Genomic DNA, 23,138 nt, shown 5'->3' with positions numbered 1-23,138 from the left:
AATTATATTATTGTATCGTTTTAAATAAGCTATGTTTTTAAATATTTATATATAATTTGTACTGTAGTTTGTTTAATGGATGCATTGCTTGTGATCCCAAATAAACTTCCTTATTTATTTTTAGTTTGATATATTTTATGCTTATATTGCACTTTTATCCAAAGCATATGCTACTTGCCATGCTGTACATGCTGGAAGGGGTAGGCGTAGAACGCCAATGAAGACTGCTTGGAGCCAAATGCCTGAGGGGGTATTTTTGAGAGTGACAGAACGGAGCCAGATCGACAAACCGGTAGGTAGTTGTGTCTTCTGGTATGACACGTGGTTCCTTACATAGTTTCCATTTTGAAGTGCATGCATGTTTGTGCTGTGGATCTGTCACTGGCTCGCGTCACAGTCGTGCTTTGGCTCTAGAATGATCTGTGTTTCCCAGTTCTACTGAGAGGCCACATACTTGAGTCGAATGTATTGGACGTGCTCCATTTGTAGGGATCCACATTTCTAGTGTGGAGACTAATTACTTATTTTAGTACCAGTTAATGGGTGACTTCAAAGAACTGTTTTCACAGAAGGTTCCTCATAGAGTATGAGGGGTTCTGTCCTTGGGCGTGGGATGTGTAGGGGCTGCTGCCCATTTAGGAGTCAGCAGTTTCATTTAGAAAGAAGAGGGAACTTGGGGCCACATCTCGAAGAGGAACTGTATCAGATTTTATTGACCTTCATATGAAGTGTGTGGTCCCGAGTTGTTGATTCACTCGGTGATCATTCGAAAAGACAAACAAAATGTTTGTGGAGAATTAAAAGGACCATCCTCCAGAAACTAACCCCACCAAGAAGAGGTGGGGATTTCGGCCAAATGTTGCTCAAACGAGAACAACTCTGGATCTTCAGACTTAACACAGTAAATGAAGAAATCCAGTGGAACAATTGGGCCCTTATGAGATGAACATAAACATCAAGAATCTCTGCAACTAACCCAGTCCTACTAAGGACACAATTTGTTACGAGTATCCAAACAATGACAATATGTATGCCCTGCACATGTGGAACCTCTTCCGCAGTCACCTGGTGTTTTTTGCCATAAATTCCATCCAGATAATTTGGCTTCCCCATTTATGAAATTCAACTTCTAATCATCACTGCTCATTGAGCCCAACAATCACCAGCACAACACCACTGATGAAGGAAGAATGCGTATATATGTGTAAAAAGCATAATCTAATCATCAACAGTAATGTATAGGATGGCAACGAGTTTTGTGTGTGATGTACAACAGAATACTGAATCATGTGCAACATCCTCCACGGTAAAACTCAATGGATAGAATAACATCCCCTGAGCAGGCGCCTTAGTCCGTAATACGATCATTCAACAATATGCCCAGATTCACTAAATAGGAACTATGTCACTCCAAAATGGCCGACAGGTTAGAACACCACTGACAGCGACAACTGACTATTTAAAAGGACCTGTGTCACCAGACAACCGTTGCTAAAACAAAGCACGAACCACGGCACCTCACGGACAGATACAAGCAGCCGCTGAATCTACACGGTTAGTGTCCCCTTACGATTCCCCTACGAGCTTTTCCAACAAGATATGCTCCCTATTTAGCAGCGATACACCGCGATGGTCAATGCATATAATGATGATGGCACACACGCCCTCCTGGAGAACGAAGCACCGCGAGCGAATTTAGTGCCCACGCTGAAGTCACATGGTAGATGGCCCGAGCCTTTTATTTAAAGACACACTCCACGCTCAGCAGCGACACACTGCGATGGCTTATGTATAACAACCGATGGCCTATGCGTGTTTGTTTTTTTTTTAAACGAAGCTCCGCGATGGAACGATCGTGCATCGTGGCATGTGTGTCTTTTTTGAGGCGGCCGCGCACGCGACCAGCATTTGCACACAACCGCACCTTTCCCAACCATGAGCGGCGGCATGCCATACTGGCGGCCGTGCCCACGATGGGAAACCGGATAGGGCTCACACAACTAAGAGCTATATTAATTTGTTAAGGGACGGATAATCGGACGCATACCCCCCAGTACACAGGAGTGAGCCCCATGGGGCATGCGCACAGATCTGAACCACCCCTTCTGAGCGGGCACATTCTAAAACCTGCCCCTCCTTACTGTTTTACAGGATTTACGAGACACCCTGCAAAAATTGCACCTTTGAACAACCAGTCAACTTCTTTGCATCTGCAAGATTGGTCCCAGAGGTAACTAACAGTCAATAATGCCAAAAGAGTCTCATATAGCCAGAATAGCCTTCAAGACTGTTCAGATATCCCATAATTCTTACATATCTCTTGAAATTGCCAGTGCTTCCGTTTTTGAATGTGGGGAGACACTTTACAGTGAATCTTTCCAACTCTGCGGAAGCAGTGGAACTATGTTCCCCCTGCCTGCCCCCTTCTTATACCCCATACACTCCTCCTCGCACCCTGGTCCACCCACCGCTGTTCAGAGCTCCTAGACAACAAATGCCATGATTGTTTGTGTAATGCATTACGGGGCGTCTACTCCTAAGCGAATCACATGACATTTAAACATTCAGCGAAAACAGCAGCGCACATTAGAGTAAAGCATGGCAAACAATCATGGCATTTGTTGTCTAGGAGCTCTGAACAGCGGTGGGTGGACCAGGGTGCGAGGAGGAGTGTATGGGGTATAAGAAGGGGGCAGGCAGGGGGAACATAGTTCCACTGCTTCTTTTTTACACTTCGGCCCCTGCTTTCCGAGCAGGACGATTAGGCGCAGGCAGTTCGGCGCGGGCCGATTCGCCGCGACCGATTCGGCGCAGGAGACAATTGGGCGCGCCCATTTTGGCGCGGCCAGTTCGGCGCTGCAACGTTTGGGCGCGGGGATGTTTTGGCGCGGGGGGGAGGGGATATTAAAATTGTTTTGCAATTAACACCAAACATTCATCTTGTCCAATGCATGCATGTCAGGGTTTGGCCTCTGTCATGCAAGGAATCACTGTCAGTATCTTTCACTTCTCTGAGATGAAAATGTGTTTCCTGTACCAATGGCTAATATTAAAACATTGTGACAAGTGCCCGCAGACAGGGTCATGGGTTTTCATACCGCAGAGTTGGAAAGATTCACTGTAAAGTGTCTCCCCACATTCAAAAACGGAAGCACTTGGGGTGAATTTAGACAATTAATTAAGTCTGTTGCTGTTCTCTAAGATGCAACGTCTGATTACTTCAGTGTAAAAAAAAAAACACATGGGAGCGACCCTTTATTCCAGTTCAATGCAGCAAAGCGAACACTGTGTCTGTGGAATGATCGTCACAAGTCTACCACGGTGTGCATACAAGGCTGGGTGGCAGGGCAAAAGCGGCAAGGGAGCCCATTCTAGGCATGCAAGGCAAGTCACCTGCCCTGGTTCTGGGGAAAGTGTTTCAGCCAGTGATGTGTTAGCTGACAGGCCTTGGTTCAGGGTGCCCACACACAGTGGACTCAGGTGTTAGCCATAGGGATAGACTCCACAAATCCAGCAACGTCTGGGATTTATAAAGAATTTAAGCATTCCCAGTTGCTGCTTTTCCGATCAAAGACAGGTCAGCAAAAAGATTACAAGGCTGGAAGAGCTTCTCATGATTTACAGTATATCATCTTATGTGATACGCTCACCCTTTCACATGAAGATTTTTTGAATCTGCAAGTTAGCTAGAAGGCACCCTTTACAAAACTACAAGAAACCTGTGCCAACCTGGGTCACAGAAATGGTGATGTTAAACCCGATGCTGCAAACCAAACGGGCTCAGCATTCTCATCGAGGCCGGAGCAGGACGAATAGACGCGGGGAATTATGCTTTTAAATTTGGCGTGAGGAGGTTTAGACGTGGCTGCAATGTCAGCCACGTCCAAACGTGCCTCGCGCCAAATCGGCGGCGACAGAAAGGCTCCCGCGCCGAAATGGGCGCGGCGAACTGGCCGCTGCGGCCAACTGGCCGCGCCAAACCGGCCCGCGGCGAAACGGCCGCGCCGAAAGGGGTTGTACCGCCTGCTTTTGCTCCTATGATAGCCCCTTCTCCCACAGATCATTAACGCCTTGTACTTTACCTTTCCAGGTATAAGATCCATTTTTCGCAGATCCCTGCCGTTGGGGATGACCACTGAGGTCCCGGCTTCAAGCTTCAGCTCAGCCCGACTCTGCAAGCTGACTGCGCCATGACATTACACACTCCAGGCCGTACTGCTGTGCGTTGTAAACGACCTCAAGCCTGCATCTGCTCTGCAGGATGCCGATTGGCTGTTGCGATGTTTAAGGATGCCGGCCCATTCCAGCCGCAAGGCGCAGCTGACCCTTGGTAAAGGCCCGACGTTAAGGCCATTGCTGCACTTGATCTCTGCCGATCTCTGCGGATGATGCCGCCAGGCCGCCCCGTGCTACACTCTCCTCCCTCTGCACCTGGCGGCCACCTCGCATACTCTGCATAAAAAGTAAGCTGTGCATGCTGTTCACAGCGGCTGCATCATCACTCCTTTTCTTGGTGCATTGTGTCCCGCGTTGCATAAAGGTGTTCCCGTACTGACATCCTACACCTTTCCTCCCTTCCCAACTTGGCACTGGCCACATGTCTTACGCTCCCAGATAGTGCCATCGCCTTACTGTCTGTCCATTACCTTAACGGCTTCCAGTATGCCGCCCTTTGCTTGGCCCCTCTGCACGATCTACATTCCTCGATGGGGTCCATAATGCGGCCTTACATGTTTTGACCAGGACTGCATCTCATTGCGTCCCATCTTGCACTGAAGCTTACCTGCCCGTGAGTGACTACTTCCACGCAATGCGAAACAATACCAACCACCCATAAACTGTTGAACGAGAGATGTACCTGCATCTGCACTAGCTGTAAGTAGCTAAAAACTCACTGTTGAATGCTTGCAGCTCAACATCTTACAGGACCTTGTCTAGCCACTCTCGTGCTGCAGATGTATTACCTGTAACACCTAATGGTACCTATCCTTGACCTCTCAGTCCTTATTGCTGTTGTATTGCTCATAACACCAGTGGGAGTTTGTCGTGCTTCACTGCACAGGATTGTTTCTACGTGTCATTCCTTATTGTATACTATTAATTCACACTTCACTTCTAACATACCCCCCTGGTGAGGATCTACTGAAATGTGCACCCACACAACATTTGCTTACTATGCCCTCTTGTACGCCTGATTGTACAGCCGATGTAGCCCCCCACACCATGAGTTGAGGTTTTACCGGAAAGTGCAATCACATGTATGTTGCTTATTTTGCCTACCTGTATACCTGATGTAGCCTCCCCCACACCATGAGGTGAGGCTTTACTGGAATGTGCATTCACGATCAACCCTTATGTTGTAACTCTTACGCTTGGTCTTGCACGCTGTGAACTGTGCTACTGCACTTGCCTGGCGGCTTGGTGCGCTGCTATAAATGTAAAAATAAAATAAATAAATAAAATAAATGCACCGCTATCTGGCGTGTGAAAACAGCACACTAAGATATATTTATTTGGAATAGCAGTGTCTTCGTTGCTCGGATGCCGCAGCCTGTTTACAAGACAGAATTTAACGCAACCCAGTAGTAGCGCCTTGAGGTGAAATGCCACTCACATTTTATGTCGACGAACCAAAATAAAAGGCAACCACAAAGGTGGGGAAAATTAATGTAGTGCCACTTCACTGCACAAGCCCCTTAATAAGATGCCCACACCAATGGTGCATCATTGGGCCAACCACCTTAAATCAAGGTGGGCATACACAAGTTCTCCATCGCAAGGCTGTTTTTTCAGGTGCATTCAATTTGACACATATTGCGTTTATTATAAGTTTGCTGGTCTGGAAAATATATTTGTATTTTATTTATTTATAAAGCGCTCCAGGCCCAAGGGCAACCGGGCGCATCACTTAGTTACAGGCATAATAAAATCAACAAGGTTAGGCATTATTTGTACAGACAAATATATAAACATATGAACATATGACTTAAATATACAGATATATACAGGTAATGCAGTGAATATACAGGTGTGGGATATGCAAGTTTAAGGCAGTGGGCAATAAATGCAGTAGCTACTGACTCGAGGGTAGGGTCAAGCTAGGACTGGGAAGCTACGTCCACCGGATCTTTGTAGGTTGAAACGTGGGATATCAAGGCAGTTAGTTTGGGCACTTCTGAGTGGTCTAGAGGTGGTGTGTCGGGTAAATCTGGAGGCTAGGTAGCTTGGTGCTAGGTTGGCGAGGCTTTTGTGTAAGCGCCAATGCTTTAAGAGAGACTCTTTGGGAGACTGACAGCCAATGGAAGTTCCGTCTGGAATCTGAGATGTGCAAGTTCCTAGGGAGGTTGAGGGCCGCTCTAATTGCATTGTTTTGGGTGATTTGTAGTTTCTTTAGATTGCATTGGTTGGTACCCAGATAAAGGGCGTTACAGTAATCAATTTTGGAGAGGACCAGAGTCCTGGCAAGTGTGGTGCAGTTGGCTGGTGAGAGGAAGGGGGGATGCTGTGATGAGCTTACATGTGTAAGCTGCTGCAGAGGATACTGCATTAGTTTGTCTAGATAGGGAGAGTGTGGAGTCAATGTAGATGCCAAGTGTTTTAGTGTCTTTGGCAACTTTAATAGTATTGCCATCAATAGTGAAGGATGTAAACGCTGGGTCAAGTTTACTTAGTCTTTGGTGTGAGCGAAGGATGAGAAGCTCTGTCTTTTCGTTGTTTAAGCACAATTCATGCTGAGCCATCCAGGCCTGAATGACTTGGTAAATGGCATTGATGGCTAAGGAGTCCATTTTGTGGTCTCCTGTGATGGGAATCAGTATTTGGGTATCGTCAGCATAGTTAGTATATGTGACGCCCAATAGATCCAAGATGTCAAAGAGGGGTTTTGTGAAAACATTGTAGAGTGTTGGGGAGACACATGATCCTTGGGGGACTCCACAAGTGAAAGGGGAGGGTGCAGCGGTGGCAGTTGGAGAGAAGACCCTCATGGATCTATTGTCAAGGAATGAGGTGATCCAGGAAGTAGCTTTGTCCGAGAAGTGGGCAGCAGTTTTTAGATGACGGCATAGGATTTTGTGGTTAACTGAATCAAAAGCCGCAGAGAGATCTAGAAAGAGTAATAGGGCAAGTTTGCCCTTGTCCTTTAAGTCCTCAATCTGGGTTTGGAGGTCCAGAAGGGCAAGTAATATAGTTATATATGCTAGTAATAACGTTTACCAGCACTTTTCCAAGAGCTGGAGGTAAATCAGGCACTCCACTGGCAAAAGCAGCCGGTATTACTGCCACCAGTATTACTGGTGCCGGTTAAGGCTCCTCCCCTGGCATGGGAACTCAACGTGGTCCTGACGAGGCTCATGGGGGCAGCTTTTAAACCTATGCATCAATCCCCACTCAAGTTTCTCTCTTGGAAAACGGCTTTCTTTGTGGCCATCACCCCTGCCAGATGTGTGGATTAGATCCAGGCCCTATCCTGCAGGCAACCATATCTGACTTTCCACAAATCAAGGTTGGTACTGCGTACACACCCCTCCTTCATGCCGAAGGTTCTGTCGGAATTCCACCTCAACGAGCCCTTGGTGTTGCCTTCCCAAAACCTTTGTCGCCGGCGCAGAGGGCCTTTCATTCACTAGACGTTGCTCCTGTCCTAGACGTTGCTCCTGTCCTGAGGTTCTACGTAACACGCACAAAGAGTTTTCGGGAAGACTTCTCAATTGTTTGTGAACTTTGGTCCTGTGAACCATTGGAAGGCCTTATCCATGCATTCCATTTCAAGGTGGCTCTCTGACTACATCATGGACTTTCATTGGTTGGTGAACTGGCCTCTCCCGTGCCGTCCGAGAGACCATTCAACCAGAGCGATTGCTGCGACAACGGCGTTCCTTTTGGTGTGCCCCTGCTTGACATCTAGAGGGCTGCAACGTGGAGGTCCATGCATACCTTCACAAAGTTCTACTGCATCAACAGGGATTCCAGGGAGGAGTCCAGAGTCGGCCAGGCAGTGCTACGCAACCTGTTCGCTTGAGGTGAGTCTGTTGCAGGGGTATGTTTTAATTGCTCCTGTGGAGCCTTGCCACCTCCCGCGGTTGTGTAATGTTGTACTGCTGTGTATTTGTTATTCATGAGCATGTGAATCCATGCCAGACCCCATGCTGGAGAGGTTTTAAGTTACTTACCTGTAACAATTGTTCTCCAGCATGGGTCTGCCATGGATTCACATGCAAATCCTCCCTCTGACCCCTCTGTGGTTCCTCTTGGTCATACTGCCACTTTACATGCTTACCAAATCTGAAGATGGCTACCAGAGGCGGGGCTTAGAGAGAGGACTGTCATTGGATGAGGGCAGTATGACCCAGAGGACAGTGATTGGTTTAGAGGAGAAATACAGTTTTAAAGTGAAAGTGAAACTGTTTCTTCTTTTTCCGAGGATTCCCAGCCCGACGACAAGGAATATTCATGGCCATGTGAATCCATGCAGACCCATGCTGGAGAACAGTACTTACAGTAAGTAACTTAACGTATGCTCTGAGGAACTGTATTGCTTTAAGTGTGCTGGGTGTACTTTTCTGGCATGCACAGACCCAAAGCAGTTGCGCCGCATACATTTCATCACAGTCCATTTGTACTCAATGCAATGTAAAGTTATGTTATAAAGCTTTTATACTGCACCCATCACCACCGTCGTGAACTTACAGTGATGAGGCTGGTCATGATCATGGTGTTTTATGCCCTCACCCGGGGCAAACTAGACTGCGGTCTGTGATGGAAAGAAAATGGGGGAAAAGGGCGAGTGGATAAGCCAAGCATGGGCAGGCTAGCAATGAGATAGACAAACAAATGGAAAGCCGTAAGGGGGTTCATTGGAAGTGTGTATGTGTTTGGGAGTAGGGGTGCATGTGTAATCACTGGTAATGGATCAATCGAATGTTAACCGGAAAGAAAGTCAGTGAAACCCATGCTGATGCAGATCAATTTCCTGTGAGGGCAGTTTCTAATAGCGTGACGTCAAGAGACTAGAATTAGCACGTGCATGGTTGTGTGATGAATTAGGGTTCTGCTTAAGGCTACCCTTACAATACCAAGGCTTTTTCCATCAGAAGAAAGGTGCCAAGCTGCCTGTTACAAGTGCCAGGGCCAAGAGTTGGCAATTTAAAGATAAATGCGGGGCACACAAAATTGGAACGAGGTTGGAGAAGAAGGGGGGTCTCGATCCTCCAAGAGTATATCACCTGTTTGGCAACTTGATGAAGGATGAGATTGACTGACCAATGTTAGGGGATGTGAAAAAGTGTGGTGCTTTACTTGGGATTACACTATTAAACTATAGTAACACAACCTACCTATAGTGACAAAATATATCCTGAGCTGCCAATCCAGGCTGTGCTCAACAGAATGATGTGGATGTGCGACACCGAGGGTGCTCCATGGCAGGGTAATCTGCCCTTCTCTGAGCTACACCAATTGCGAGACCCACAGCTGAAGTCGCCTCCATGAGACAGCAAGCGTTGAGTGTTTCAGAGGCGGTCCTGCTTTGCACCCACCCCCCCTAAGCAGGGACAGACAGGAGGCTGACATATCTTACAATAAGAATGTGTGCACTTGTATAGCACTTCATGCAAGATTCCACCCCCTGGTAAGTGCTGCACTGGGTGTTATTGTTATACAATGTAAGAGCACTCATCCAACATAAAGGATGCCCGGTGCTATCAAAAGCAAATCTGCTATTATGGAATAGAATTGCCTCAAACGGAGGCTGGGGTGGTAGTGACCTGAAAACTCACTTGCCGTTCTTGCTTTCCAATAGGTGCAAGTCACATTTATTTATTTATTTATTTTTTCTCTAAAGTTGACATTACAAGCATAGTCCCTTTGTAGCATCAATGACCCGACGGTGCTTTATGAATGAAGCCCACATACACTGATGCACGCACGCTTCATCCTGAATAAATATTGAAAGCATGGCACGATGTTGGAATACTTGCTCATGGGATGGGGGGACGACTGCTTCATTCATACGCGTTTATCTCTGCTGGCAATAATCATATCCATGCCTGACTCCTGCTTTCGGGCTTCTTTGTCCTAAGCATGCCAGCTAACCATTCCAAGGGTCTGTTCCCAGTCAGTTCCCGTCCTCCAGACCTGCAGCCCACGGCTGCAATGTCTGGTCCAGGGCCAGGCTAACTGCTGCATCCCAGGCCTTCTCAATCCCTGCATTTCCGCCTCAGCTCGACCGCTAATGTCTTCCATGTTCGGAGCCTGTCGGCTGGCCAGGCCGTCCCTGTGCTCCATGGGGCTGCCGATGGTCCCGCCGCCCAGTAGTGCGCTGCGGCCCTCGTGGCTCTGCATCGTCGCACAATTGTTCCGAGCACTCCCGGTGCAATGCCAGTGATGTAATAAGTGGCCTTGTGCAGCGTCTGTCTGTCACTTTTGGTGGCTTCACTGTATGTGACTCTGGGGTGTAGCATTAGTGGCACGATGGGAGAGGCAGATGCCAAGCCTGAGATCTTGATGGGTGATGGTCGGACATACCCAGCTCCTGTGTGCATGGGATTGGCTGAGAGACTTTGGAGGTTTTCTGTAGGGAAGAGCCCAAGAGCTGATAAGGCTTATAGCGCTTTGAGTCTAGTTAGCCCCTGACCTGGGAGAATGGTGATAGAGCTACAAAAGAGAGCTTATTCATGGCTGGATAATAATTGGTGCTTCAACTGTGGGAAGAGGAAAGTAGGCATTACCAATGATATATAGAGCGCTATCTAAATGCCAAATAACATAACGTAACATAACATAACATTACAATCTTATGGCTCTCCTCCTACAGCCACCCTCAATCTCCCTCCCCCTCTCTTTCTCGCCTTCTCTCTGCCTCAAATAGATAGGAAACAAGCATTTGCTATGAGGGAAGGGCAACAGTCTGGACACATCCAGCATGTCCATAGGGAGGCAAGAACATTTGGTTCAGCGGGTGGGCTGCTTGAGATTGGAGGGCCTCAGTTTCACCTTAGCGTGTCGGTTGGCAGGCTTAGAGATGCCCTAGACCTCACTCTACCATGCTCAGGATGCTGCGCTCAGTGGCATGCTGGCACCTTTGCCCATTATGGCGTCACCCCCTCGAGAGCAGGGCAAGGTGTTCGCCTAACAGAACAGAATCCCCGCTGGTTTCTCCCAAAGATCTACTCTGCTGTCTCCCACAAGCCTCAGGCTCCTCTCCTGCGGGGGCCCACAGCCACAGACCACAGCAACATTCCCCCACCCCCCGCACCCAGCGGCCTTTGAGAGCTTGGCACCCGGTGTATTAATGTCTCCATCACATGTAGAAACTTGGAATCCCAAAGTGGCACACCATCCCAATCTCCATTTCCTGTACTAACAAGGCGTGTGGATATGTTTCTGGGATGAAGCCCTTTTACTTTGGCTTCCCACAGCAACGGCCTTTAGAGGACCCCTGTTTATGCTCCAGCTCTTGACGGGTTCCATGAGAAAGAAGGCAACCCAAAGGCTTTGCGGCCGTCTGTAGCACAAGGGTGGATGGCGGCCATAACCCAGGGCCAAATCAAATGCAACTCTCCCTGCTTCTGCACATGTTATTTTTGACTGTAATTGCCCAAGTACACTATTGTCAGCTAGAAGTTACAAACTTCATTTACGACCGCCTAAGGCATGCCCTCGAAGAGCAAGAAGCTGTGACGCAGAGACGAACATCGCCTCAGGCCGTCCTCTGTGTTCATAAACGGCACAGTATCCAAGAGGGTTTGCTTGTTGCATTATCTGATGGCGTTGGACATAGGCTTTACTGGGTCAGGAGGTGCCAACTGGGAACTGCCTAGTGACCTCATACCAAGAATGAGACGGGGGACTCTCAATATCCATCTCACAACATTTCTCTTATATTCAGCCGCAGTGCTGGGCTCCTGGTTTGCCAGGTCAGTTTCACTTTGAAGGAATACAGATGATTGGCTATTGTTATGACATGTACTAGTGAAAAGACATGAAACTCACCCATACATCTTCAGATTGGCGACGTTAACTAACAAACTGCTTCAGGTATTTGTGTATAAAAACTTTAAAAATCCACTGAAAAAACACTTCAGATTAAAGGATATTGAGTTTATTCTTCCCTCCTCTGCTAACCTCACAGTCGCTACGATTGGTAACCATGGACCTTGTGTGTCCTCGGACCCTGGCCTCCCACACCGAATCGCCTCAGCTTCTGCCTACACAGTGCACTTGCCTCCGCTCACACCCGCCAACACCACTGTAGGCCTCATTTACGCACTTATTGCAGCTCCACGCTCCTTAGCACTTACTATACTTGGCACTTACATCTACTGCTCACCCACGAGCATGGACATTCCATCACTTACCCCCACTCCCTGCATTTGCATGTTCTGAATACTCACAGGGCCTAGTACGTTTGTCTTATCCTCCAGCATATATATATATATATATATATATATATATATATATATATATATATATATATATGTATATATATATATATTTAATCCCATGTTCCCTCCCTGTTGCTGCTTTAAAACACAATTATATATAATTGGTTATTTATAACGCGTTTAATACCCAGAGAGGGCAGACCCAGGGTTCGAAACCGCTGTCGCTCTGCGTTGTTTTGTTTCCAAGGCAAGTGTGTTGCCCCTGAACTATCCTCCCGAGCCTATTTACTTGTTGTATAAGCGCCTACCAAATGCACAATAACATTTTTAAAATCAAATACAAAATTGCTATGCCACCTGAAATCCCTCTACCAGGTGCTGCCCATGACCAGACACATTCCACCCAGGTGACATCCCACAGCCATTTAGTGAGGCGACATTTTCTAGGTATTTCTTTTTCTTTATTATTTTCAATCTCATAGCTCAAACCGACCAACAACTGGATGCTGCATTACCAATTCATTTGACGCTACCAGAGAAATACAACCCACCAACATGCACGGCACCGTTTTGTGTACATGGTAACATTTAGGTCCAACATTGATTGTTGTGGATTCAAAACCGCGAAGCGATGCTATTTCCCAATGGACTAGACGGGGTTCTGTGGCACGCCAATCACAAGAATGATATCCTCGTGCACAACCACAGCATCAGTGCCCTGCTAAGGCCCCGCCCCATTGCACGTGCTGAAGCTCATATTGCTTACGCCGCCTTAAGGTCACCTTATCTAAAGTTGCTTCATTGCATTTCCTGGGTTCAGTAATGCAAGTCTACAGCTATGCCTTGGACATCCCGCTGCTTTCCATCCACAGGGGCAGAGGCCAAAAGCGGCGTTGGTCTGTTCAGCTTCTCGAGCTCTGTGTGCTCTCGCTGGGCCTTTGTGGGTGCAGACTGCAAATACAATCTGCAGTCCTAAAAGCAGACACGCTCTGGAGCAATCCAACAGCCCCTGCGATTAACATCTGCACCTCCATTGCCCAGCAGAGGCCTAGTGACAAACTCAGTCGCTTCAACATAAAAAGTGCGCTCTTACACAGAAAAACCGCTGGGCCGGAGCGATCTCCATCATCCCGCCCACCTACTATCTGCACTCCCATTGGCCAGCAGAAGACCTGGTGACACTGTCCTCCCATTCCTCCTCGCCTACCCGCCAGATAGCCGCCTGCATCCTCATTCGGGTACCCGAGGACCGCCACCACCCAAGAACTCGGATAACCACCACAGGAAATGTTTATTTTGTTCACTAGTAGCTTGCACAAGTCTACTTTGGTTAATAGAAGCCATAGTTACTGCGTTTTCGTACTAGTGGCTCGTACAACTGTTTTATTTTGATCAATAGCAGCCAGTGAAACTATAATTCAGTCCCTAGTGGATTGTGCAACTGTATTTTGCTTGCCAGCAATCCGAGGAGCTGTAGTTTGGTTGGTGGTGCCCTATGCAACTAACTATTTAGTGTTTACAAGTGGCTTCTACAACATTTTCATTGTGAGTGGCCCAACCTGCACTGGACTCTTCCTGCACTGGACTCTCCCTGCACTTTACTCTCCCTGCACTTGACTCTCCCTGCACTTGACTCTTCCTGCCCACTCTCAACATGCACCTGGCAATCCTCGCCCTCCTAATAATCACTCAATCATCCTTTACTAGTGGACTTTTGCATTGTTTAGACATTTCTCTGCCACTTTACACCTCCACCCTATTCCCACCACCCCACACCCCATCCATTAAACAAGTCAAACTACGCATTCCCACTCTCGCCTCCCTCCCGGAGTCAGTCTCACGTCTACTGACTACACCCTCCAGCAAGGGCTTAGCCTAGGACTCCCTAATGCCCAATTTCCCTTTAACAAGACTTTTTTTCCAACCAACCACTTTGACTCTCACCTCCCACCCCTTGCATGGATGGCTATCACCAAAACATGGATCACACAACATTGCATGGTCAGGTTAGCAACCATATGAAGTACTTACCGTACACATATGAAACACCTGTGTATAGGCACGTTATAAATGCCATATCATCATATCATACCATACACAGCCAGCCACACTAATTGCTCCAATTACCCCAGCTTAACCAAGAAAGGGGTGGGGGGGGGGTTGACCTCCAGTAAAGACACCCAATCCACCCTTCTCCCCCTTCACCCTCATCAACTCTTCCTGGGCGTTTAACCCCTTGCTCCAACTTCTCCCTTCTAATGTTCATCTACTGAATTTCGGACACTCTCAACCTTTCTTGCAAGTCTTAAACCTCTGATTGGACTCTCTGCCCTCTGAAATCCCATTCTCATGGGAGACTTCAACCTCACAAACACGATGAAGGCCAATCATCTTCAGTTCGAATGTCCCTTTCGGATCCCTCTCTGGTCACCCTGCACAGCCAGTCAAGCCACACTCATGGAAAATCACTGACCTAATCCTTCTCTGCTACTTACCTTAAGCCCTCCATTGACCTTTTACGTTCTAACCACCCCCCAATGCCCTTCACCACCATTCTACTCTGCTCTTCCTTCCTTAAACACCGGACATACATTCTGACGAGACTCCATGGATTCCTATCTGAATAAGAAACGGTCCTCCCTTTGCGCGCTGTTATCCTGCTTGTGCTTTCTCTCTCTCTCACCCACACCTTCAAACCTGGATTATCAAAGCCATCAAACATCTAAGGACAATGTCAGTCCCGCCAAACGTGCACCATTTCTTTCCTTGCCTCATGAAATGAATCTCTCTGCAGTCTATTCACTGCCCTTGACTCCACAATAGACGTATCATTGCACCCTTCTCATGTCTTCTCTCCACCTCCGAACCCCTCAAACTAACCATGGCCGTTTAGTCCATGCTTGCCTCCCCTCTTGTTCTGTTAAAGACTTTGCTCATGACTTCTCTTTCAAAATCCCTTACATTCTTGACAACCTGAATGGGCTCTTCTCTCTCTCTCTCTCTCACTCTTCTCATCCCTCTTGTACTTCACTATCCAAGACCCTACATTCTGTCTGACTTTCTGCCTACCGGTAAGACTGGGATGGTATTGTCATGCCACCTTACCTTCCAGAGCCAACAGGAGCGCTCTGGCCCACCACCCCGTCCACCAAGCCGGAGACCAGTTACTATAAAAACAATGGAGGACCAAGTGAAAGGAATGGGGTTTGTTTGTGTTGCTTCTTCCCTCCAAGGTGTGTTTTGCACTTCTACTCCTTAGTTGCGTGCCTCGGGACGCAACTAAGGACCTAAGATTAGTAAGCACCCAACTAGGCCCTTTTGACAAGATTCACCCATGGTGTGCTTTCCCCCCTTCTCTTCTTTAGTCCCCGAAGTGCAGTACCTGAAGTGTGGGAAGGTTAAGCCCCAACTTGTCCACCCAGTTGTTGGCACTTGATGAACTGAAGGTAGACCGGCTACCCCATGCTGGTTTTGGTAGGTAGTGTTTCTTCTGGCTTCTTATACAGGTGTCCATTTAAGTACCAGCTCCTTCACTGGTTTCGAGCTAGGTTCACTCAGTTTTCCTGAACAGTCCCGTTACTTCACCGGGGAAGTCTTGTTATTACAATAGAATTTGTTTGCTATTCCAAGTCTCTTCTTGCAGGGAAATGTAAATGGTAATCGTGACGCTAAAATCTCTTCTTTATTTTCTTACAGGTATGTGCAGAGAAGTGTAGGAAAGCCCCTCAATGCTCACACCGGAAAAAAATACAACCCAATAGGGGAAAAAGGCCCAAGACACCTCTTGCAAGGATAACAAGGATTTTATTCCTACAAAATAGGAATGCTCCGGCAAAGTCCGCTGCTGTATGTTCTGCCAAAATCTTCATATGCAACACTTTAAGAAGGTACATTGCCTAATCAGTGGCATCATTATATACAGTAGACACCCATGTGGATGGTTGGTGCAACCCTATGCACAGGCTGCCTGCTCCATACGGGATGCCAGGCCATTGGTCTCAGACCCTTGAGTCCATCTTCTTCCACTTGGGTGATGCTGCAGTCGTTGTTGGTCATGAGGTGGCAGCTAATTGGAAATTACGTACAAAGTAAACAATACATCTCTATCCATGTAGCACTGCACATGGTACAAGCAGACAGGTGCCTGGGGGAAAAGCTGAGGTCATACTAACTCACAAATTTCACTTGGCCCCAGACAGGCTGGCATCTCTCCAAGGTCTGCCACCCTCGCAATGGGCTATAATTGTATCCCTCCCTGCACCTGGCAGCACCAATCACATGACCTAGAAGTGAAGGCAAGAAAGCCCTGCTTTTTGATCTTTCTTGATCAATCGGGTGCTTAACAGTTTTATGATCAACAGTTTGGGGCTGGCTGGTACCTTGGGATTCAGGGGTCTTAAGACTAGGGCATTTTGGTGGTATAACCTAGAGATGGGACTGGTGGGGGTCGGAGGCCCGTGCCGTCCTTCTCGTGGGATTGTGTTGTACAAAGACGCTTAGCCCTCCTCCAATGGCCTTTCAGGGCACATTCTTCCCAGAGCACGAATACTGGCAACTTTTAAGACAATGAAGGGTTTATGGATCTCTGCTGCTCTGGCCATACTCATCAGTGCCCGGGATACAACCTATTCCCTTCCTCATGTCCATGGCCTGCGAGGCTTGTTGCCACACCACGTTTTGTCATTACATTTCAATAAAGCTGCTAATATCTAAGATGGTGTTTGTTCCTGCATGTGCACTGTATCTACAAAGCATGCAATCATGTGATTGTGTAAAGGACTTTACCCCCTGGTCTCTTTTATTACATTTCACATCCTTTGCCTTATTCTGAACCGCTTGGAGGTGTACGAATGTCGTTCGCCCCTACCCAACAGAAGTCATGGTCGTGACTGCTCCTGGGCACTAAGCTCGATCTGATAAGTGAATTCCAAGGGGCGCTCGCGTGCAGGGCACAGTAGTGAGTTTTACAAAGTTCGGGTGCAGAGGGCACGCATTGTAGCAGCTGGCTGGTGGGTGGCTCTGTTCGGGGGTCAGGCAGGAGCAGTCGTGGCATAGGCGCATGATCTGACTTGCTTTTTCTCTAGTTGCAAATTCAAATGGGGCATCAGCAGACGTGAGAGGAGACTGAAGCTGGCAGCAAAGCTGGAGACAGTATAAGGTGTGCAAGGAAGGGACAACGCTACGAGCCAGATCCTCGTCGGGGCAGGGCGTCAATAGTCATGTTGACGTCATGGCTGCCAGATTCTTGCAGGGTGTGCTGGGGGTTATAGTTGATGCTTCCTCCTTGCCTTTAGGCTCGCACTAACTTAGTTCATGTGTACTGGTGGTATGTGTGTGTGCCCCAAGGTCGCTGTATCTGGTGCTGTGCATGTGTGTCCTCAGGCCCATGTGTATGCTGCATGGACCCTAGAGTAACAGACCTGACAGGTACCCATCCGCTGACCTGCAAACCCATCCTGTTCTCCCATAGGCCCTTTTGCATCCCAGAACCATCAAGGACTGGGCACCCTTTGGCTGCACCTACCTCTTCCATTGCTTCTTACTCTTCTTGTCCTCTGCAGTCTTCCCAGCCTACTTTAAGGTGGCACCTGCAATATATAGCTTTGTTGATGTAACCTTTGACTAATTTTTAGCAACAATGCCAACTATTGCCCTGTCTCTCCTCTCCCTAACTATTATAAAATATTGTGTTCACCTACATAACTACCTAAATGGAAAATCATGAACTCGATTAACCCCCTCGAGGTTGGGTTCTGTTGGGTTGTAGTTCTCACTCTATGCAAGCAGCTTAGCCATGGCTCTAACTTCCTTACATAGGCTCACCACCCTCCCCTCCCTTGTATCTTTATTCTCCATTATCACCCTGCTGCATGTGACACTCAACCACGTATGTCTCATCTTGAAATTATTTGACCATGGCATCCTGGGTACACTAGCTATGAATGTATTGCCTAAGAAATGGGCTGCTGTACCTTCCCCATCTCCTGGAATACTGGGACATGGTCTGTTATTCTACACCCCATAGAGATCCCGCAAGGTTCTGTCCTTTGCCCCCTCATATTCTCTCGCTACACTTCTCCCTTTACCAAACTGATTTGCTCACTTGGCTAATCATAGCATCTCTTTGCCAATAATACACAAAAACTATTTTCCTTCCCCTCTACACCCCGGAATTATCTTCCTGCATCACCAAATCAATGTATGGCAGTTACTAATAGATTGTACATTCTTGCCTGATACTTAATAACCTATATCAAGCAAAGGTCTGTCCCCGGACACCCTCACCCCATCCCTAAATGTTTGCAGCCCGGGGGTGCTCTTTGGCATTAATTTGAAACTGGAACAGTTCACTGCCTCCACAACAATAGCTGCCAGGCTTGACCTGCAGAATATGTGAAAAAGCTTTCTCTATCTCACTTTTCACTTCCTCACTGAGCTACAACCCTCTTTCTCTCCTTCACCCTCATGGCACCCTACCACTGGTCATCCCCCCCCGACAACAAGTTCAACCCACTAAAGGTTCACCAGAATAATGTGTCAGTAGCATATTTGGTGCTGGACTGCCCCAGGACAGGACAAAGACTGATATGTTTTGGATATTTCTCCTCTGTGAAAGATAGTGAGCTAAAGAATCTGGGCACTGTTCTCACAGCCAGGACTAATGTCCGGCAGAGGGACTGCCAGGACCCCCCTTGTTTTTTGCACAATTTAAGTAACTTTGGATCTCACCTTAACTTACTAGGGGAATCCAGACGTGGACCCCTTGCTCACTATTCTTGGAGAGACACAGCTCCACCCTACTGATGAGGGCCAACCAGACTGAAACACGTGTCTGGGGATGCTGTTGGTACTCTTGTTTGGAGGAGAATTGCCTAGCATTTCAGTGCTGGACTGTCCCAGGGCAGGACAAAGACTGAAATGTTTTGGATATTTCTCCTCTGAAAGATAGTGAAATAAAAAATCTGGGCAAGGCTCTCGTAACAGGGTCTAATGTCCGGCAGAGGGACTCCCAGTGCCCCCCTGGTTTTTTGCTGTCATCCTCCTGGACAGTTTCCAAGCATTATGAGCCGGTTCAGCTTGCAGAAGGTTTACAATTCGATTACCTTGTGCTCATTTCCTCTTCACACAGAGCCCAGCTTTATGCTGCATTGGGACGCCAAATGTTCTTTCCTCTTCAATATTGCGTTCCCTCTCTCTGCAGTCGCTTGTCCCGCCACTAGAGTCCATGTCCTTTCGGAGCTCACAACCTCAGGCCTGCCTGAACTGACTCAGTCAACTGCTCTCTGGATCATGCTGGCAAGGTTCAGTGCAGCTCCACCTTATTGTTTGCCATTGCCAGCCCGCCTCTCTAGCTTAGTACCATGGAGCCGCAGCACCACACTTTTCACTGGGGTAGTAATAGTTTTATACACCCATTTCTTGGGATAAACCAGGTGTTATGGTTCCTGATACCTGGTTAAAGGTCCTCACTCTGCTAGGGCCTTTAATTCACTCTTTTGTCCCTTTACTCCCAGTTCGACCCTCATTGAGGGTCTATAAAGCTAAATAAGCACATGGATGGCATTATCAAACTCCTTTCAGCCAATCAGAATGCACAGAATGTATGCAGTTGACAATATCTGGAATAGACCTTATTATAAATATTTTGACTTGAACCCCATCCTAAAATCATTCACTTTCCTATTTAGTTGCACAAACCTAAGTGCTAATAGCCTTACAGATACTGGGACATGGCATGATCACATGAGAGAACAATCCTTCCTCAAGATATAGTCCACAGCTCTGTTTCTGGCAAACACTTGAGCATGCGTCATTATCCAGTGGTTATAACCCCTCCCATGGTCTATAATAGCCGGTTCTAAGGGCCACACTGGGTAGTATGAGAAACCTAAAGGTGTCTCGCCAGCTAGTCCCTGGGGATCTGTCATCCAGGTGGCCAGGACACAGCCATCGCTTTTGGATCCAGTTCCTGCGGGTGTCTGTTTGTTTGTTTTATTATTTATAATGTGCATCATACCCAGGGGTAACAGGGCGCAGCGGTTACAATTATATGTAAGGCTTAGTTATAACAGAAAAGGTATACAGTTTTACATACAAGTCATTCATTACAAGATCGTATATACAGATGGTGCATATTACAGGCATAGGATATAAGAGGGGTATAAACAAATGATACAGACATCTTACAGAAACAATATATACAGGTTTAGGTGTTGATAGATATAACTGGGTGGGCGGAGATAAGTACAAGTATACAGGCACTGGGCAGTTGTAGTTACTACAAGGTAGCAGGACGAGAGAAGCAAGGACAGATTCACTCCATACAGGCATAAGATACCGCAGCGGTGAGTCCTAGCTGATTGCTGAGCAGGAGTTATCATTTACTGGTCATTAGATTTCAGCCACATCCACATGTTGGATCTGAAGTTTTGGTAAGATTTGTCTATTCTCAATGTGGGAGGCAGGGAGTTCCACAATTTAGCTGCTTTCGCCGGGAAGTGGGGTGGACCAGTGCGTGAGGATCACCTGGGTGGGGGGTCTTCGGGGAGTGGGAGTGGGACACAGGATGGTGAGACACTGTATCCCCTTCTTCCCTGTAACACCAGTACAACCCTCTGCCCCCTTCACAACACAAACACATTCTAAAGGACAGCTCGCTATGAGAGAAAACGGACTAACAACAGAACCAAATTCCTGACATGTCCCAATACGATAGTGAGGCAGGGTCAGGTAATTACTGACCATCACATACAGCTGACTTCCATTACATTTCCCCCACACAGATAAAAGTCGGAGCATGAGAATACACTCTGAGCGAGGCAAAGCACATGATGAAGCAGCAGTTCCAAGATGGCAGTATAACACGAGGCGAAAGATGGCAAAACAGAAGGGGATCGCATGGAAGGAAGTGCATTTGACCTTTTTGATGAGGAACCGTTACTTCCATGAAACCTCAAGAATAGAAAGCGTAAGACGAGGAAGCCTGGCTGAAGAATCCTGCATTGTTTGTCAGTAGTACCCGGGGCTCTTCTGTATTGATAATCAAGGCAGGGAGAATCGCCTGCTGCCGTGGTATTGTCCTTGGCTCCTACAACAAGGCAGTGCCAGTGAAATCAACACAGCCGATGAGTTGGGGAGGCCGATACCAGACCGGTCTGTGTTGAAGCCAAGGTTGCAAGCAGCAACATTGTATGGTGAACGCTGAAGCAAACAGTGTCTGAAGTGCATGTGATAACCAAAGCGAGTAAAATTAGACAACAGATGACTGATTGAACTTTGAAACCAAGATACGATACCTTAGACAGAGTAGACTGGCACCGCATGCATGCTCATTCGAAGGTCTCTGTAAGGTATCCAACTGAGAGGTGGCAAAAGCAAAAGAGTGAGAAACGATTGTGAATAGAAGTGGGCCCGCAATGGGTCAATCAAAATCATGTGCACAATCGAAAGTCTTCGATGTCAATAGAGTACAGAAAGTTGGTGACAAAGTAAAGTTGTTCCGAGCCCGAACGAAGGTGATCAGCTGAGAGCTTTTGATTAAAGCAAGTAGGTGTTAAAGTAAATTAAAATTGGCCCGAGCCCGGCAGAGGGAGACTGATTGAATATTGTATTGAAACAGATCTCAGCCCGGCAAAATTGAGAAATTGAGTGCGTGTGAAATCCTCAGAGGAAAAGAACACATTGTTTGTCGCACCAGGCCCTCTGAAAGAAGAGACTTTGAAAGGCAAAGAAACTTGGACACAGAGGGCCCTGATGCTAATGTTTGAACTGCGCCCTCGTGCTAAGAGAGGCCAGAGACTGTGCTAACCTCGAGTGTGTCGCTTTGTCCCGTGCTGAGAACTTGGACAAGGACGGCCAATGGCCTGAATATCCTGATTTATCATTTCTTAGACACTTCTTTCTTTTACATAACGCTGTTTGCCACACTATTTGTAAGTACAGGTAAGGATTGGCAATGTTGTTTTTAATATAGGTCCATTTATTTTGACAAGTCACCAATAGGACTGTGTTATTATTATTTGATGGTCATAGCTTGCTCCCATCTTTAGATTTAGGATTAGATAGGCGTTTTTCAAACCCTTTTTTAAAGTTTAATAAACAGCCTCGAACTGTGGTCACTTGTATCTGTCTTATTGTTGATACCATGCCTTGCTTACAGTAGTAACTACACAGGTCTCGTTAAAGGCCCAGCTATCAGTCACCAGTCACTAGTAGCACTGCCAAAGCCGAAGCCAATGATGTTATTACTCAAGGGCTGACTCCCAGGATGAGATGGCCTTGTTAAAAATCCCAAGACCAGGACCATGGCAAGAACTTGCACTTGTGAATGAAGAAAGTAAAGGACACACAGGGCCACCATGGAAAAAGAACAAGAAGCTCCAAGTGGAAACCCTCTTCCAATTCTGTGGCCTGAACAGGCACGAGCCAGCGACAGGAACACGCCCGGGTGAAGTTGAGGGGGCTTCTGGGGAGCAGCATTGCCAGCATGTAAGGAAGTTTGGGAGACAAGAGATTGTGGTTGGTGTGGGTAGCAGATGAGGGGGGAAGAAGTGAGAGTTCTGGGAGCAGGTTGGCAGTAGGTGCCCTGTGGTTGAAATGCCATACAGCTTTATCAAACATACGTTTAGATCTCAGCAGCTGATTGGCTCGTAAGCGTGCTAATAAGTGTTAATGGTTTGGCACTAAAAAGACGTGTTCAATTGCGCTTGATTTGAGCTTGTAATTGGGGAAAGCACTCCACCACTCCACCCTGCC

At 47.3% G+C, this 23,138-nt stretch overlaps 1 protein-coding gene and 1 long non-coding RNA gene across 3 annotated transcripts in view; one reads left to right on the top strand and one right to left on the bottom strand.

The window, feature by feature from the left end:
• LOC138498545 (uncharacterized) overlaps positions 1 to 4,450 on the top strand; it is a 62,687-nt gene extending 58,237 nt beyond the window's left edge. The window contains exons 2-3 of the long non-coding RNA XR_011278736.1: positions 165 to 292; positions 4,091 to 4,450. This is a non-coding gene — a long non-coding RNA (uncharacterized lncRNA). The remainder of the gene's footprint in view (positions 1 to 164; positions 293 to 4,090) is intronic.
• FBXL7 (F-box and leucine rich repeat protein 7) overlaps positions 1 to 23,138 on the bottom strand; it is a 994,658-nt gene that overhangs the window by 419,656 nt on the left and 551,864 nt on the right. The gene's annotated exons all lie outside the window — the stretch shown is intronic.

This window comes from Ambystoma mexicanum, chromosome 5q, assembly GCF_040938575.1.
Source record: "Ambystoma mexicanum isolate Mex_15411 chromosome 5q, UKY_AmexF1_1, whole genome shotgun sequence".
In the NCBI taxonomy this organism is placed as follows: domain Eukaryota; kingdom Metazoa; phylum Chordata; class Amphibia; order Caudata; family Ambystomatidae; genus Ambystoma; species Ambystoma mexicanum.
Note: the sequence above shows the minus strand (reverse complement) of the source record. Positions and strands in the feature narration are given on the sequence as shown.